The 19,129-nt window shown below is 38.7% G+C and overlaps 1 pseudogene; it reads left to right on the forward strand.

Annotated features, from left to right (window-relative positions):
• The window catches only part of LOC149148083 (protein IQ-DOMAIN 2-like), a 191,324-nt pseudogene that overhangs the window by 22,257 nt on the left and 149,938 nt on the right, over positions 1 to 19,129 (forward strand).

The raw sequence follows: 19,129 nt of genomic DNA on the forward strand, positions 1-19,129 counted from the left end.
TCTCAAATTCGAATTTAGCCTTGGGAGGCCACATAACAGGCTTTTGGAAGCTTCCTTTTAACCTACACATGTCAACAAACTCATTCCAATTGATATGTATAAGTATAAGCATATTATTTTGTAAAGTTTAACCACAAATTCACTTAAAAACACTAAGAATTAATAATGTTTTGGAAAACACAAAGGTAACCCATATAATGATGAAAGTGAAGTGGATGTGATGACATGGTGGTGGAATAGAGGTGAGAAAATGTGTGAATGGAGTGAAAGTGGATGTATTTTAAGGATAATTCTTAGACCCAACGTACCTCCAAACTAAAGGTATTGCATGTCCTCATGCAATCTATTACATTACTTTTGATACTTGAGCTTTGGCTTAAACTTTGCATGATATCATTTACTTAACTTTTGCAAAGTGTGTTTATTGAATTGCAACTTGGTGGTTCTTCTGTTTCAACCATATTTTGTTTGTTTCATTCAAATTCAATGTATGATCTTTGCATAATGATAATGTGATTTTTATTGCAAAGTATTTTTGTTGGAATGCATCATGGTTGGTTCTTGTGTAACAACCATGATTGTGTTTGCATCCAATTAGCTTTTAAGTACCTTTTACAAAGCCATTGATATGCTCATGATGATGTAATAGTAAATATATTTTGAAAGTATGTGGGTTTTGGAATGTGATATATGAATATGGAAAAATATAAATGTGACAAAGTATGAATGTAAATGTGTCCCCCCCCCCCCCAAACTGATGGTTTTGGCAATTTTGTGAGATGAGAAAAGGAAGTTTTTCCAAAAATTATCATTCTAGCTTTCAAGGAATTAAATGGTTAAAAGTTAGAAAATATCATACCTCAACTTACCCTTTCAAAAAAAAAAAATGGATGCGAGTTGTGCATGCAAGGCTACAAAATTCTGATTATAGTCTTCTTCACTTGGCTGTGAAAATGGTGGATGAAGTCGAAAAAGTGAAACTTTTATTGTTGCTGCATCTGTTGCTAAATCTGCTGCTAGATGTTGAGAATCTGCTGCTGAATGTGGCTGAAAATGTATAAGGCTTGGAAGGTATATAAAATTCAGAATTTACACTTTCTCCCCAGCCTTATTTATTGAATTTTTTTTGGTCAAGTAAGAGTGGAACCTTCAATTAACTGAACAAAGATTACATATTGTACACGTCTTTACAAGTGTAAAGACCAACAAAAGATAGACCGGTTGAAAAAACAACAAACAACCGGGTTAACAGAACCCAAAACCTTACATACATAACCACAAAAGCTCCCTGGGAAAAATTCCTAAGTGAACAGACTGCTGCTCACTCCGCAATTCTTCTCCTTCAAGTCTTACTACTCAATCTCCCCAAATATTATCCATATAACCCCACCATTGGTCTACCTTTCAATTGGATGGTATATACTCACTCCGATCAACCGAGAACTACCAAGATCCACCGTCAATCTAGCCTTCAATCGGACGGTAGATACTCACTCCGATCAACCGCGAACTCCCAAGATCCACCGTCGAGCTAACCTTAATCGGATGGTAGATACTCACTCCGATCAACCGAGTTGCACGTTGATCCTGCACCGTTGATCTAAACCCTTTTTATCTGACGGTCCACAAGATATCACTTCAGAAACATACGCGGTAATTATCCGCTATATGGACCTGATCTAGATTATAGCCTTGGTCTAAAAAGATATTGGGTCCACTCAACCCCTTAACCTCCGATCAAAATTAAACCCGATATCCATTTGATATCGAAGGCCAACAAAACCTATGGTCTGTGGCCCTTCAACAAGCACATTGTTTAACATGTCCTCAACTTCCATAGTTGGCTAAGGCGAAAGTAGTTACAGTAGGATTGATGTCTAGGAATCATGCCAACACTTCATCCAGGTTCCAAGTTTTCCACGCTTGCCCAACCACTAGTCTCCCTCTTGCTTATTTTCCATGATCTAGAAGTACTCCATGTCTTTTGCCACCTATTGATAAGAATCTTCCCTCAGTTTACCAAAGGGTATAGAATCCTTGTCATACTAGATATAGCTCTCCTTACACATCATGCCTTCATTAGCTAGACAACCAGCTAAAAAAATTTCTTTCCTTCGCACATGAACAAAACTGACAGTTCTCAGGGTTCGCAAGTGGGAATGAATACACTGAAAGACTTGTGAGAGCCTCAAGTGTTTCAACACTTTTTCAGGTGCCTTTCCATTACACATTTTCTTGGCCGCATTAATGACTAATTTGAGTTAGCTTCAATGATGGCATTATGTAAATTTAACTCAATCAGGTTTTCTAGGCACTGTTCTAAGGACATTAGCTCCGCCATGTTATTAGTGGCAGTCCCCATATGACTATGGAAGATCTCTTTTATGCTCCCCTGTTCATCCCTTATGACACCTCCAAAACCAACCATCCCTAGGTAGCCCTTAGAGGCCGCGTCTATATTGATCTTCAAAAATCCATGAGGAGGAGATGACCAAAAATCTCTACCAGTATTTGTTTTACTCCCTCCCTTAACAGTTCCAAGGGGAACCAGAGAGTGGAGATCCAATTGCCTCAAAATTCAAGCCTCCTGGGCCGAGGGGGGTCCTCATGAATTTTCCACATAAGGGCTCTTACTGTATCTTTGATCTGTGTTAGAATTTTGGCAATGATATTCTGGGTCGAGCTTGTTTTGTTCTTGAAAATCCTGCCATTGTGTTCTTTCCAAACATCCCATATAATAAAGCCCAGAAGCAAAGTCCAAGCCTTGTTAATGACTTCATTACGGAGAAGTCTTTCCTCCAATTCTTCAAGGTGTTGGTGATGATGAGTCTGTCTCTGTCAGTTTTCCTAAAGACTGAGGCCACCCATGTTGGCCGGAGAAATCAATCTTGCGGCCAAGACTGATCTCCCTAGTAACAGAAGATAGTCTAGCAACAAACAGACAAACAAATCTATCTTTCTCTAGACATATATGATTTATAAACAAATACTATAGAGGTGTTAAGACCCTACCTTAGATCCAATGCTTGTTTGTAGTAGCCATCCTTCAATCCTTTGAAAAAGTTACCTTTGGGAACTTGCAATCACAAACAAGCAAATATTAAATAGCTACTGCATAGAAAATATCATAAATCATGTCTATCATGGTGATCAAGAATCCATAAAATAAACCATACATCAACAGCTTATTGAGAAAAACAAACTTATTTGTATTAACTTTGAAGTAGAAGAACCTTACAACCTTTTCAGCCTTGATGTTGAACAAGATATTCCTGGGGTTCGAAACAGGAATTTCCTTTACTTTGAAAAGCCTTTCACTCTTCCAAATGAGATCATAGAGGTATGTAATCTCTCCTCATAAAAGCTCAACTAAGAAGACTAAGTTCTAGCAGCATTTCACCTCAAAAATATTCAGCTTTCAACCTCCCAAGTAACCAACCCAATGCTTCATTTTATAGTGTAGAGGAGGAGGTTACAGATCCACCTATGAAGGGATAGAGTCCTCCTTCAAAGGGATAAGCTCCTCACATCAAGGGGTTAGCTCCTTAAGGTATGGGATGCATGAACCTTAAGGGAGCGAACTTACCACCTCAAGATTCCTTCCAAAAGCTTCTAGAAATGACTAAAAGTGAGTTTTTAGAATATACTCGCGCCTTTTTAACTTTTACAGGGGTCCACACCCATAACATAGAGACAGAGCGGTCAGGTGCGCAGGAGCCATGACCATTAGGTGCGGGACCACAGGTAATGCAAAGAGAAATTGTGGAACCAGAGTTTTAGAGACTTTTGAGGGCTTTCTCTTATTTTCAAGGCTTGATATGAGTAACTGAGGCTTAAGACTTGCAAAGGAGGAAAGTATGAGTGGTAATGGACTCACACAGGTTGCAGAATGTCAAGGTGACAATTTTTAGTGCAACAAATTGCCCCCTAAAGTGTGAAGTCTGTAATAGATGAAGATAGAGTTTGTCATCTATGAAGAGTGAAGTAATTTATCATTTCAAGGATCATCCTGTGGAAACCCCAGTCGAAACCTGTAAAAACATTCAATGCAAAATATATATATGTGAACATATCATCGCTGAGGTAGGCATTCCCATACTCAGATCAAAACTGACTAAACTGACTAAACTGTTCTGATACAGGAATGATTTTGTAATACATCAAGAGTATAGACATATGTAGACACAGTATGGGTGCAACCATCTATTTATGAATAGTCCACTGTTTAATGAATAAAAAAAATCCTCGCAGTCTAGATGGTAGCAACTAGATCTAGGGTCTTGATTTCTGCTTCCCGAACTAGTACGATTCTATCCATGTGAATGAATGTGTTGAAGTCAAACATGGTAGAAATCACTTGATTACCAGTCAATGATGTGAACTGTTAACAAGTGTGAGAGAAACCACTAGTAATGTCAATGGCTCTCAAAGTACTCAGTACAATCCATGAAATGTGAATAAATGAGCTGATGTCGAACATGTCATAGAATCCTTTGATCAAAGGTCAATGATGCAACCTATCGTCGAAGGCGAGAAAACTGCCATTAGGGCATGCAGATTTCAAGGTACTGATAATTTCTAGATCATCTTTTTAGATAATGAACTGAAGTCGATAGAAAGCGATCTGTCGTAGGCAAGCCCACAACACGAAATCATAGATCAAGTTTTGAAGAATATATTTGGTAAGGACTGACTCAGGGATGGTCAAAATGGATGACAGATATTTTGCAAATGAATGGTTTGTTTGAACTGATCTCTTGAACACATAACGACACTGCAGATGGTTTGGTGACAATTGACCCAAAGCTAATACCCAGAAACCGATTGAAGACTTTCAATATGGTTTGATTAACTATTAGGCAAAGGATTTCCCAACCCAGGTGAACAAAAAGTGTTGTGTTCAAAAGTGGTTAACTGCTTTTATAAAACACAAAGTGTAACAAACAAGTTTATTTTTCTCTCTTTTCCCCCACCATTTCTGGAAAGTACCTCTTTATTTTTGACAAGCTTGAGGAGGATAACATTTTCTTGTTTATAAGCTCATCCTTTGGATGAGTCCAACTTAGTTTAAAATTCAAACCCTAAGAAGGAGTGGTTCGTTCCTGTTTAAAATTGAATAGGTCCTTTACTATTAAATTTTAACGAGTGCAATATAGGAAAAACTCAGTGTTTTTCCATTTTAGGGAGTCAGAAGAAAAACTTAAGAAAACTCCATGGGGGTCCTTTTTCGTAAATTTGTGTCCCTCAAGCCCGAAAAAGTATAAAACAATACTTGAGAGAACCGCTTGACCATTACGATCAAGGAGTACTTTTCATAATTAATGGCTCCAATCCGAAAAAGTAAAAAAGAGATTAAAGACACGTTGTTTTATAACCAATATCGAACTTGAAATGACAAAAGTCTGGCGATCTTTTCATGTTTATACAGTCAGAAAAGAGCTATAAGTGGACCGCCCTTTTAATTCCGTTTAATAAGTTTAAAAAGGAAAAAACTCGGCAATCTTTTCATATTTTACGAGTCAGAAAAGAGCTTAAAGAGGATTCCAATGTTTCGCTTTTTTGTAAATTTTTGAAAGAGTTCGAAAAAGTGATAAAAGTACTCTTTATTGAAAAATGATGAATTTTCCCTGAAAAATCCAATATTCTGCACAAAAAATCAAAACATTACTCATACCTGTTTAAGATAAATAAAAATGTATCAAAAATTTACCTTTTTAAAGTAAAAAATAAATTAATTAAAAATTCATTTATTCAAAAAATCTTATAAAAAGGGCTTTTCAAAGTTTGTTTTTACCATTTGATTTCAGAGTGAGAAGTGAGAGCTTTTGGGTAAAAAAACGTCCTGTGAAGATTGTGGAAAATCCGTCCGTTGGAATCGAAAACCGTCAGCTCCAGGTAATCCACATCATCCTTATATTGCATTTCAACCATTTACATTTCATTTTTAGGCTTTAATTTTGATTTTTGGAGGAGAAATTGGTTTAGGAAATTGCTCGCGGGGGTCCGCGGGTGCAACACGCGGCCCCTGCGGACCCTGACTTTTCCTACAAAGAAAAAAGTCGTGGGTCTGCACCTATTTCTTACCACAAGTGTGGAGCTATGCATTGCCTTTAAGCAGCGAGTGCGGACCCTGCAAAATGGATTTTAAAAATTCAAATTTCTTCATTTCCGCCCAAAATTTTTCAAACTAAATTGTTTTAACATGCCTTTTTTGCATTGTAGGACATACAAAATGCTTATTTGGCGTGAACGCGAGAATGAGGATGTGGACCTTGCCGCAATAAACCATTCGCTTACATTGTAGGCATTACAAGCATGCAAATTGTTTAAGTTCTGGGCCATACCAGGCATGAGGGCCCAAGTAGACTTCTTGCAATGGCTGGTAGACTAGTGTTTCATGATTGGTGGCCACTAGCTCGAAATTGAGCTAGAGGACATATATTTTTTGACTGGTTTGCCAAAGAGAGGTGAACGATTATCTCTTTTCGGGACTAGGCCAGGTGGCCAGTCTATCGCTAGTCTTCGATTGGAGTTTTGCAATGATCAAACAAAGGACAAACAAATCGATATTAAAACTATCGATCATCCTGAACTTAAAGTTATTGCATTCACTGTCACCAGGCTATGCGGGAGTGCAGCATTGCATGTGGCTACTGGATCCCAGATGCAGATGGTTGTATACTGTTATCGAGGTACCATATTCAACTGGTGCAAGGCTATGTTGGCAAATGTAAAAGGCCAACTAACCAGAGCAAAGAACGGACAACTGAAAAACTTTGAATACGGTTTCATTGTTGTCAGCTTTGGTCTAGAGAGGGTCCCTATGCTAGTCCCACAACAGCTTTCTGTTGAGGCTGGTCTTCCTCGAGAGCCTAGGATAATGCATTGGGTTGCTTTGATGGCCTGTCACCCTAAGGAGGGTTCAGAGGTTGTTCAATTTCCACTTGAGTATTTTCATTGGTTGAGCAACCAACTTTTTGTGATTCAGTATTTTCCATATGCCGGGATGGATTATCGCGGTGACCCAAACATGATTCTTCCACCAGGAGAGAAGTGGGATGATTCAGGTAAAATCATTTTTCAACAATTTCTAAGTTTTAACTAATTTTTTTTTTGTTTTTTTTTTAAATCGTCCAACACTGACAATAAAAAGTTTTAAATGTAGATGTGGATCCACGACGACCAGCCACTCTCCAGCCTTACGAGAGGAGACACCCAGCTGCAGCAGTACCAGCTCCACAGGACCAATCTATAGAGATCCTGACTGATTTGGAGAATCATCTATAGCGTTTTACAGCAGATATTCCAGAGACTGGCATAGATGATATTCCACTTAGGTTACAGAGATATGTGATTGGGGTCTCGGACCTTTTAGGAGGTTCCTTTGTAGGGTGGCCTGGGAAGTGGTTCCTTATCGTGATCATCACCAGGGATAGGATGATCACTTTCGTAGACTCACATGACATTTTTGTCTTTTTGTACTATCATTTTTGCCAATCATAAGGTGTTTTTCAACCTATGATCGAAGACGATGTATATTTTGACACACTTCTTCTATGCTATGATGTATCATTATTACAGGCTATCTTGTGTAACATGTTATTGAATGTTTTTAAATTTATAGTTTTGATTATTGCAAATGTCTATTTATCATACGAGAAGTAATTGCATCTGCTACTGTATTTAAATGTCTTGGAATATGATGATATTCAATGTAATCAAATTCATGTTCCAAGAGACGAACTCTCAAAAATAATCTTAATAACACTGGATTTCTAATGGCATAAACCCTGTTAAGCTGTAATACAATGAGTTCAGAATCTAACCTAACAATCAAACTCTGAATCCCAAATGAGATGGATTCAGATAATAACTCAATCACTGCACTATACTCTGCAATGTTATTCGTTATTTGACTGAGGCTTACCCCATGCATAGATACTAACTCATCAGAGGGTGAATAGATAACCCAAGCTGCGGAAGAAATGTTCCGTGTACTACGACAAGCACCATCAGCAAAACCAATGTATGTTTGAAGAGACGTCGACATCTGCAATATCAAGAGTAAAATCAAGATAAGCAGGAATAGTGATAAAATCACTCTCTAAACTAGGCACACCTTTCTAATCTAAAACACACCAGCTATAAAGAAACTAATCTAACAAAAATCTCCACACCGAAATTTAAGCATAATATCTCTTCAAATAAAGCCCATTTCTGGGTTTACCCAAAGAGACACCGTCAAAATCTACCAATTCATAGGCCCCTTTTTCCATCTTTCGCTTAACAATATAAGGACCATGCCACATAGGTACAAATTTTCCAGCACCTAGCTTATCGTTTGCTTGATCATATAGTAAAACTAGGTCTCCTTCCGAAAAATTACAAGGTGTAACATTTCGGTCGTACTGAGCTTTTATTCGTTTCACATGAGTCTCGATTGCTAATGCAGCAGTGCGTCAATTCTCATCTAGTTGAGCTAAGTACAAAAAATGTTTCTCCTCTTCAGAAGTGGCGGGGAGTAATTCTATGGCTAATTGTAATGATGGAATTTCACATTCAATAGGTAACACTGCTTCCAAATCGTAAACCAGTTGAAAAGGGGTGAAAGCAGTTGATGTTTTCACTGAGGTTCGATATGCCCAAAGTGCTGAAAATAACATGTTATGCCAATTCAACTTATGAATACCAATGATTCGTTGGATCATAGTGACTAAAAATTTATTGATAGCTTCAACCAGACCACTAGCCTGTGGGTAATATGGAGTAGAACTATCGTGATGCAGGCCAAGTTGATTTGTCAGTTCAGTCATCATGATGTTTCGAAAGTGACTTCCATGATCAGTAATAATAGCTTGAGGAACACCGAATATAGCAATTATATGATTAAATACGAAAGTTGCAGTAGTTTTGCTGTCTGCCGAAAATGTAGGCATCGCCTCGGCCCACTTAGTAAAATAATCTACCGCTAGGATGATATACGCATGCCCCCCAGCCAAGTGAGGGTTACATGTAATAAAGTTAATACCCCACTTTGCAAAAGGATTGACAACAATTATAGGGTGGAGAAGAGTGGGTGGAGCACGCATCTTACGATCAAAAATTTGACAATTGTGGCATTTCCAGACTGTATAGATACAATCTTTGAATAAGGATGGCCATAAATAACTAGTGCACAAGATCTTTTGGGTTGTGGCATACCCAGACATATGACCGCTACATGCTCCAAAGTGACAGTCATTGAGAACCTCTTCAGCTTCTTCATGAGTTAGACAACGTCGGAAAACAGAATCTACCCCACGACAATAGAGTGTATCACCAATAATATTGTATTGTTGGGATTGGAAATGTATTTTCCGTTGCTGAGATCGTGAGATTTCAGGCCGAAAATATTGGGTTTGGAGATAAACAATAATATCTCCATACCAAGTATGCGGGAAATCACACATCAGTTCTGCAAAAACCAAAGATTTCTTTGCCTTGGATTTTTCAAATTCCAAGTCAAATTCTTGTAGGATAACTATCCATTTGGAATACTTGCCCCCTAGCAATTGCTTGGTCAAGATATACATCATAGGGTTACAGTTAGAAATTACCGTGGTTTTGCGTAATAAGATGTAGTGACGAAATCTTTGGACAGCCTGAACAGCTGCCAATGCCAATTTCTCCATATGAATATTTAATCTCAGTTGGATGCAGAGTTCGACTAAGATAGTAAATCACATGTTCATTGTTGAATTCATCTTCCTGAACTAAAACCATCCCAATGATGGAATGAGAAGCGACGAGATACAAAAAGTAATCCTGGTTGTAATTAGGAGGATGCAGTAATGGCGCATGGGTCAACACGTGTTTAAGTGCATCAAAAGATTTGTCAGCTATCTCATCCCAAAGAGTATTCTATTTCAGCAACCTGGTAAAACCTTTCGTTATCTCGGCGTAGTTAGAAATGAAATGACGTAAAATGTTTGCTTTCCCTTCCAAACTTTGGAGTTTATGAAGAGTCGAAGGAGGAGGTAATTTGATGATAGCTTCAACCTTCGAGGGATCGACACGAATGCTAGCTTTTCAAACGACAAATCCCAGTAAATGACCCATTTCTACACAGAATACACATTTGTGTGGATTCAACCTAATTCGATAATGCCTACATATCATAAAGATAGATCATAAATGAGTGAGATGATTGGCTCTATGTAATGAATGGGCAGGTAAATTATCAAGATAAGGCTACATAATGTGCTTGATGTCATGACATGTGTAAGACATAGCCCTTTGAAAAGTTTCTCTAGTGTTCTTCAATCCAAAAGGTAATTTGCAATAAGAAAATGTCCCCCATGGACAAATGAAAGCTGTTTTAGGTTAATCAATAGGGAATATGTTGATTTGATTGTAATCGGAAAAACCATCCATAAAGGAGAACATTTCACTACTAGCACTATCATCAATAATTTGATCGATATAGGGGGTTGGATGATTGTCTTTAGGACAAGCTCGATTAATATCCCTATAATCAATACATATTCTTATCATTCCTTGCTTTTTGTTAACAGGAACAATATTCGATACCCAATCGGTTAAAGGAATTGGATAAATGAAACCTGCTTGAAGTAATTTCTCAACTTCAGCTTTAATAGCAGTGGCTTTTCTCGGATGTATCTGACGCAAACGTTGTCAGACAAGTTTAGCATCCGGGTAAGTTTTAAGTTCATGGACAACAATTAACGGATCGATTCCTGGCATTTCTTCATATGACCAAACACGTCGCAGAATTCTTGAAATAGGGCTTGATAAGTTTGGATTTCATCGTCCATACAAGAAGCACCTATATGAATGTTTTCAATAATTCTGGGTTTAACTGAAATGTCAATAGGAACCGTTCGAGAGGTATTTCCCAAATTTAACTCAGAATCAGGATGTTGCAATGGATTCTGTGGTTATTTGACATAGTCAGTAGTAAAAATAGATGAAAAATCATTTTCAAAATGATCAAGCTCAGGTAAAAATGAAGATCGATGATGAAGATCTTCCCATGGTAAATCATCAACAGACAAAAGTTCACAAATTTGCTCATCAGTATGAACAGGATCAGAAAATGTTGTTGAAGCTGAGGTTGATATCAAAAGTGTTTCCCCATGGACCACATTCATTGGTTCAGTTTCGGTTGAACAAGATTTAGAAAACAACTATACAGCCTGATATGCAATTTCAAATGGATTCAAAGGCATTGCGCCATCATGTGAATCCACCTCAGAATCGAAAGGTACGATCCAAGGATCATCAAAAGCAATAGTGTTCGATGAAATCATATGAATAGTTGCAATAGAAGGCAATACGTTAGGAGGAGGGAAGGAAAAAGTTCCTAGTAAACTAGAACTTTAATCAAACCTACCCCAACATCCTTGTAAGGGATAGATGTTTTACTGACATGCGAAACCAGAGATTCTGGGTTCGATCCCCAGTAGAGTCGCCAATTTGTTGGCCAGATAAATCGATCTGCGGACAAGACCGATCTCCCTAGTATCAGAAGATAGTATAGCAACAAACAGACAAACAAATCTATCTTTCTCTAGACATATATGATTTATAAACAAATGCTATAGAGGTGTTAAGACCCTACCTTAGATCCAACGCTTGTTTGTAGTAGCCATCCTTCAATCCTTTGAAAAAGTTACCTTTGAGAACCTGCAATCACAAACAAGCAAACATTAAATAGTACCTGCATAGAAAATATCATAAATCATGTCTATCATGGTGATCAAGGAATCCATAAAATAAACTATACATGAATAGCTTATTGAGAAAAACAAACTTATTTGTATTAACTTTGAAGTAGAAGAACGTTACAACCTTTTCAGCCTTGATGTTGAACAAGCTCTTCCTGGGGTATGAAACAAGAATTTCCTTTACTTTGAAAAGCCTTGCACTCTTCCAAATGAGATCATAGAGGTATGTAATCTCTCCTCATAAAAGCTCAACTAAGAAGACTAAGTTCCAGTAGCATTTCACCTCAAAAATATTCAGCTTTCAACCTCCCAAGTAACCAACCCAATGCTTCATTTTATAGTGTAGAGGAGGAGGTTACAGGTCCACCTATGAAGGGATAGAGTCCTCCTTCAAAGGGATAAGCTCCTCACATCAAGGGGTTAGCTCTTTGAGGTATGGAATGCATGAAACTTAAGGGAGCGAACTTGCCACCTCAAGATTCCTTCCAGAAGCTTCTAGAAATGACTTAAAGTGAGTTTTTAGAATATACTTGTGCCTTTTTAACTTTTACAGGGGTTCGCACCCATAACACAGAGACATAGCGGTTAGGTGCACAGGAGCCATGACCATTAGGTGCGAGACCGCAAGTAATGCAAAGAGAAAGTGCGGAACGAGAGTTTTAGAGACTTTTGAGGGCTTTCTCTTATTTTCAAGGCTTGATATGAGGAACTGAGGCTTAAGACTTGCAAAGGAGGAAAGTATGAGTGGTAATGGACTCACACAGATTGCAGAATGTGAAGGTGACAATTTTTAGTGCAACAGCCCAATCCCACAAGGTAGAGGTGAAGGGGAATAGGTTTAGTAAATGCTCCATCGTTTATTCCTGTAAGCCACATAGATGGCATTTGGATGGGCCAACAAAACCCCTTTTCAGAAGATTCTACCAAGTGAGAATTTTCTTTTGGTGCACTAACCACATGAATAACTTGAATTTCATCCACTGCAAGTTCCTCCAAAGGTTATTCCAAATGTGGTCAGGGTTTGGATAATCAAAGCCTATGGCCATGCGTTTAGCTTCTTTGAGGATAAAAGTGCCTTTAGTGTTTTGACCCCATCTCAGTTGGTCAGACGAGGAAGACATTAAAATCTTTCTCTTCTCCAAGTCATGAGCAGAGGAGTCCGCCTAGGCTTTCAAAGGGATCTCTTCACTATATCCATGATTCTTCCATATTCGCCATTTTCCATTCTCCCTTACCTGATCCTAGAAGTCACTTACCATGAGTAAACCTTAGTTACCAGTGTCATTTTTTAGAGAGGTTATTTCTTCTCTAAATAGATTTGGTTCCTGTTGCCAGTTATCCTCCCAAAACCAAGCAAGGTTACCATCTCTAATCTCCCAAAAACTCTGCTTCTGGACAATGCCTCTATTCTTCCAAGCAAGGTTCCAAATGTGGGATCCGTTGATGAGCCCTGACATTCTGATATGATCGCTCTCCTGCCAATTACTTGCATATTTCTGCTTCCAAATCTTGGCCCAAGGAGTTGCCGATTCCTTGAGCCACCTCCTCCACAATTTTTCTCCCGAAACTCTTCTTAGGATTTCAGGGTCATGAAGCTCCAAACCGCCAAGGGCCGTAGGTTTGCAGAGCTTGTCCCATGCTACCAGCGCCCACTTCTTTTTGTCTTCCCCATTGCCCCAAAGAAAATATCTTTGAATACTTCTAATTTGTTGTATGACCCCTTTGGGAGCAAGGAGAACTGAAAACCTAAATATGGGTATAGCCTACAGGACAACCTTAGTAAGCACAAGGTGCCATGCCAAGTTCAAAGACCTGCAGGTCCATTTCTGGACTTTGTCCTTAAGTTTATTGGTGACTGGTTCCCACACACCCTCACTAAGAGGTTTGTCAGTAAGAGGCATTCCAAGGTACTTGGAAGGTAACAGAGCCCTTTGAAACCCAAGAATTCTGGTGAGGTTCCTCTGAATAGTAACGTCAGTATTGAAAAAAAAAGTCTTTGATTTGTCAAGGCGTACCTCTGTCCCAGCCGCCATAGCAAAGTCATTCAGTATTTATTTGAAAGCTCTGGCTTCCTTGACCGTAGGAATGCCCTGCAACATTGTGTCAGCCACAAATTGTTGATGAGTGGATGCATCCCCATCTGGGGTAAGTTTCAGACCCTAGATTCTTCCTTCATCATTTGCCATTTTGATTGCTCTGCCTAGTCGTTCCATCATGAGAACAAAGAGGAAGGGGGAAAGCAAATCCCCTTGTCTAAGACCCCTAGAGGGAATAAGGGTTCTAGATGGAGAGCCATTCATCAGAATTAAGAAGCTATGGTGGATACAAGGGCCATAACCCATCTTATCCATTTTTGGTCGAAGCCATAAGCGCTTAGCACTTCCTTGATGTATGCTCAACTTAGCTTATCATAAGCTTTCGCTAGGTCTAGTTGCATGATCATACCAACTTCTTACTCTTAAGAGAGTGCACCACCTTGTGAGCTTGTATGATGTTGTTGAGAATCTGTCTTCCTTCCACAAAACTAGTTTGTTCCTTTGAAACAAGATCTTGAAGAATAGGCTTGAGTCTATTAGCGATCACTTTGGAGATAATTTTGTACACCACATTGCATAAGGCTATGGGTCTAAATCTGTCCAGTGTCATATCTCTTTCCTACTTTGGAATCAAAGTTATGAAAGAGGCATTAAGAGATTTCAAAACAGTTTTGGATCTCCTAGAGTCTTCCACAACTTCAATGATATCTTGTTTGACAGTTTTCCAGCAAGATTTGAAGAAATCCACATTGAAACCATCAAGGCCTAGAGCTTTCCCCTTTTTCATCTCATTAATAACTTTACTAACCTCCTCCTCCAACACTGGCCTATTAAGATTGTGGTTGTCTTTCTAGGTTACAAGCTTAGGAATGAACTTTGTGAATTTTTTGATGAATCATGATCTATCAATGTGAGGCTCCTCTGCTATGCTAAGGAAGTGTTGCACTAGGACAGATTCTATTTATATGTGAGAGACAAGCTCTTTCGCTTGAGAATCTTTAAGCTTGGAAATTATATTATGGGATCTGTGATCCAATGTTGATTTATGAAAAAACTTCATGTTTCTTTCTCCTTCTCTAATCCATTGCACCCTTGACTTTTGTCTCTATAAAATCTCCTCTTGCATACACTGATCTTCCCATTCGTTCTGTAGAGGGTTTTCTCGAATTTTCCTTCCCTCAGTAAAACCCTCTGAGATGTTGATCTGATTAATCTCTTGGATTTTCTGCTCAACTTCTTTTTTGGCTTTAAAAATATTTCCAAACTCTTGTTTGTTCCAATATTTAAGCCTTGATTTGATGTGTTTGAGCCTCTGTTGTAGTATGAACATTTTAGTGCCTTGAACGGGCCTTTCTTCTGTCCACCATTTGTCAATATTTCTGGTGAAATCAGGGTGAGAGAGCCAGATATTTTCAAACCTGAAAGGTCTATTCCTCGGTGTTCCCATAAAAGAAGCTTCCAGCTGCACAGGCTAGTGGTCCGAGCCTCCAAAGGAAAGGATTAAAGCTGACATATCAAGGCCTGTGATAAGGATTTACTCTGAGATTAAGAATCTATCCAACTTATAGGTGACTTGAGAAACCCCTCCTCTCTTATTATTCCAAGTAAAAATGCCATTTGTTGTTTCTGTGTCCACTAGCCCCATCTTATTCATGAAGTTATGGAAGGAAATGGAGTCCCTACCTAGTTTTCTTGTACCACCTTCTTTCTCTGTAAGAGATCTAATCATATTGAAATCCCCTGCCAGAATCCAGGGCATATCAGGATGTCTCTCCCTAAGTTCCTCAAGGGAGGTGAGAAGCTTTAGTTTGTCTTCTAGTTTTTTAGGGCCATAGACGTTAGTGATCATGTAGATCTCCTTATCCCCCAATGGTTGAATCACCATCGATAGATAATTCCTAGAAGCTTCACCATCAAGGATTCCATGTTTTTGAGGATCCCATAGAGTGAGAATCCCCCCCACCGAGTTATCTGCTTTAACCTCTAGATACTCATACTTGATTAACCACTTATTGTGTATCTCTCTGATCTTTTCCATTGAACATTTTGTTTCCTGAATAAAAATCATATCTGATTTTTCTTCTTTTATTCAACTGCTAAGATTTCTTTGTTTCCTTCTACTTCCTAGACCCCTTATGTTCCAGGTTGTAAGCTTCATTAAGAAAGGTTTGTAAAGGAGTAACTAGTAAGATCCTTCATCTTACCTGAGTTAATCATAAGTTTCCCACATTCGGACAACAACTCGTTCTATTTTTTCCTTCCCCTTTTCCTACCCGGGTTCTTTGAAGAAGTCATCGATGTATCCTCCATCATTTTCACTCCCCTATTCTCCTGGCTGTCATGGTTTCTTTTGACTCCAGAGCACTTTGTTTGTGCTCTCCAGAGGAAGAGCTATTGAACCCTGTCAAAATCCTCTTTAGGCAGAGAGTCAACCCCTTTGGTGATTCCCTGCTCCAGAAAATTTTCTAGATCTAAATTCTCTCTCTCTAGAATCTCCTACAGTTCGTGGTCTTCCATTCTTGCCTCACTATGGGTCATCTCATGGTCCCTGCTGAGCTCCATCATGCTTGGCACATCCTCCATTTGTTTTCTGCTTTCTCGTATATCCTCCATGTTAGCATCCCCTTCCTTCTCCTTGGGATTATTCTCCAGTACCTGGTTCGTCCCATTGAGAACTTCTTCTTCTAAGATCTTGAAACTATTGTGGTTTGATTGTCTATCTTTAGTGCCTTTCTTTTGGTACCTCTTGCCTCCTTTCCCTTTACCCCCAACCTTAGTAAAACCTTCAGGATCCTTGCCTGTAGGGGCTTTCATGTTGTTTTCTAGCTTGTTCAATGGGTAGTCCCTGTATAGGTGCCCATGTTCATGGCACTTACAACACCTGAATGGGATGTGTTCATAATCTACCTTCTGCACCATTCCTCGTCATATACTTCCAAAATGATTGCATCTAGAAGTGCCCCAGATAAGTCCATTTCCACACATATCCGGGTGAAGGAAGTGTATTTTCCTCTTAGAGTAGTATCTGAGATTTTTATAAAATTCCCTAGCTTATTACCGATAGCCTTCAGAGACTCCAACAGCCAATAATCTAAAGGAAGGGAGTAGAGTCTTATCCATACCAGCACCAAGGTGAAAGTTTCTCGTTCTCGGACAAAGTTCATTACCCATGGTCTCATGTAAAGACCTACAGACGCATAAAAATAGGGTCCTCCCTCAAACACTTTGTCTTTGTCCTCTAAGCTTGTGAACACCACCATGAAGAAACCCTTGGACCCTAGGTGAAGGTCTATTTTCCCCTTTGGTTTCTACTGGTTCCTTATCCATGCTTGCAATGCCTTCTCCGTCGGCCAGATCCCCATAAATTTACAGATAACAACATATTCTGCCATGTTTTCTCTGTGCACCTACAACACTGGGTCACTTAAGACAACTCAAGGAATAGTGGTTGCCTTGGCTTTACATGTCCCTTATGTATACATGGAAGCAACTTTTTGACTGCTACCCTTTTTCCTCTTCTCCTTGCCAACTTCCTCCTGGTTCTCTTCATGTTCTTGAGGTCCGATGGTTTCCAATGTTTCTTTATTCATAACTTCTATTGCCACCTCCACTGGTTTCTTGAAGCAATGGGATCCAACTCCCTTGCTTCTGTCCGCAACCAGTTGACTGTGGGAGGGAGCAGACCTCCCTCCTCCGTGCCCTGCCATGGTAACCAGCTACACAAACCCTAAAGCAAAACCCTTAACCCCTTCTTTTATAGCTGTAGCATCGGTATATGATCCAACATTATTTATTGACTTGTCCTCAAGTCCTTTACATAAAAGAGCTGAAAAGTAATAAAAGTAAATCCGCTTCCTCTACTACAAAATGATGGATCTTCAAGTCTTCAACACTCGTTGGCACAATTCTTGTAATGTGAATAAATGTTTCGGTGTTGAACATAACAAGAAATTGTTAACTTAGTGGCCATTGATAGATGCCACTAGTCAACATGAGAGCTCCTATCTTTGATGTGGATGAGAGTCAAGATGCCCCTAACACATCTTTCTAACTATGAATTAATTTGTTGTTGTCGAATACTTAGAAGATCTGATGAACAAGGGACATTGGTATATTCCCTTTGTTTATCAGCATGATAGCTTGACCTTAAGGCATGCAAGCTTCAAGATGTTTTTAGAAAAATATTTAGACTCAAGGACTATGGACTCAATGGTGTATGGAAGCAAGGTTTTATTTGCAATGGTAGGAAAAATGAAACTGACAATGAATATGTAAAGTGGAACAAAAAGCTTGTAAATGAGCTTTGTTTCTTTTATTGGTGGGTTAGGATTGATGAAAATCTATTGAAGTGTAAGTGGATAATGAGAAATGGATAATGACTCTTGCTGGGAAAAAGTGAATTATGGCATGCAAAATCTCAAAAATAGCAAATCTGCTCATTAATTCTAGAATTTCTGCTAAAATAGTTGAGTTTGACCAGCGTTGACTAGCCACCTGTAGACTTCGAATTCAAGAGTGGATAGGTATTTCACCATCCTTGGACATTTAGGAACAAACCCCAGATCTTCAAATTTGCTAATCTGTCATGCAACATGTCAAACCATTAAGCTATTACAGGAAGTTGCAAGAACTTGTAATTTTCTGGAAATTTTGTTTATGACCAGGGACCTGTTCCTTAGAATTTCTCATGAAATTAGTCTTTTGAAGATCAATCGCTGGCACAATTTAATCTCGTTAATGATTAGTTGATCACCCAAAACCTGCAAAAAAACTTGGTGTAAAGAACATAAGTGTGTTCAAGAAGAAATGGCCTTTCCCTTCCTGATTCTTACGCAAAAATTGTATGCGAAAATGAAACAGATTAAGGAAAATCAAAAGGTAAATGGATGTATTTTAAGGATAATTCTTAAAATACATTTGTGTACCTTAGACCATAAAAAAAATTGTCCATGCAAATTGAGATGCAACGTTGGATGCAAAAAAACTTGGCGTAAAGAACATAAGTGTTTTCAAGAAGAAAAACTTGACCTTTTACAATCACTTTTACGTTTGATTGGTCTCCCTTTTTCACATCCCATTTTGCACCATGTTTTGCATCATTTTCTATATCCAATTTTGCATCATTTTTAACACCATTTCTTGCATCCAATTTTATATCATTTTAAGCATCCAAATTTGCATCTATATCTGTATCCTATTTTAAGCCATGCATTGTGTCTGACTTTGCATCCCATTTTGTGTCTACTATTACATTCAACTTTGAGCCATTTGTTACATCCACTTTTGCATTTGTTGTGCACCAAGTTTTGCATCACTTTTTGCATCCAACATTGCATGTCAATTTACTTCACCAAGTTGGATCTTTGT

Source organism: Pinus tabuliformis, chromosome 9, assembly GCF_031772625.1.
Source record: "Pinus tabuliformis cultivar Carrire ecotype Pingquan chromosome 9, CPIR1, whole genome shotgun sequence".
NCBI classification, from domain to species: Eukaryota; Viridiplantae; Streptophyta; class Pinopsida; order Pinales; family Pinaceae; genus Pinus; species Pinus tabuliformis.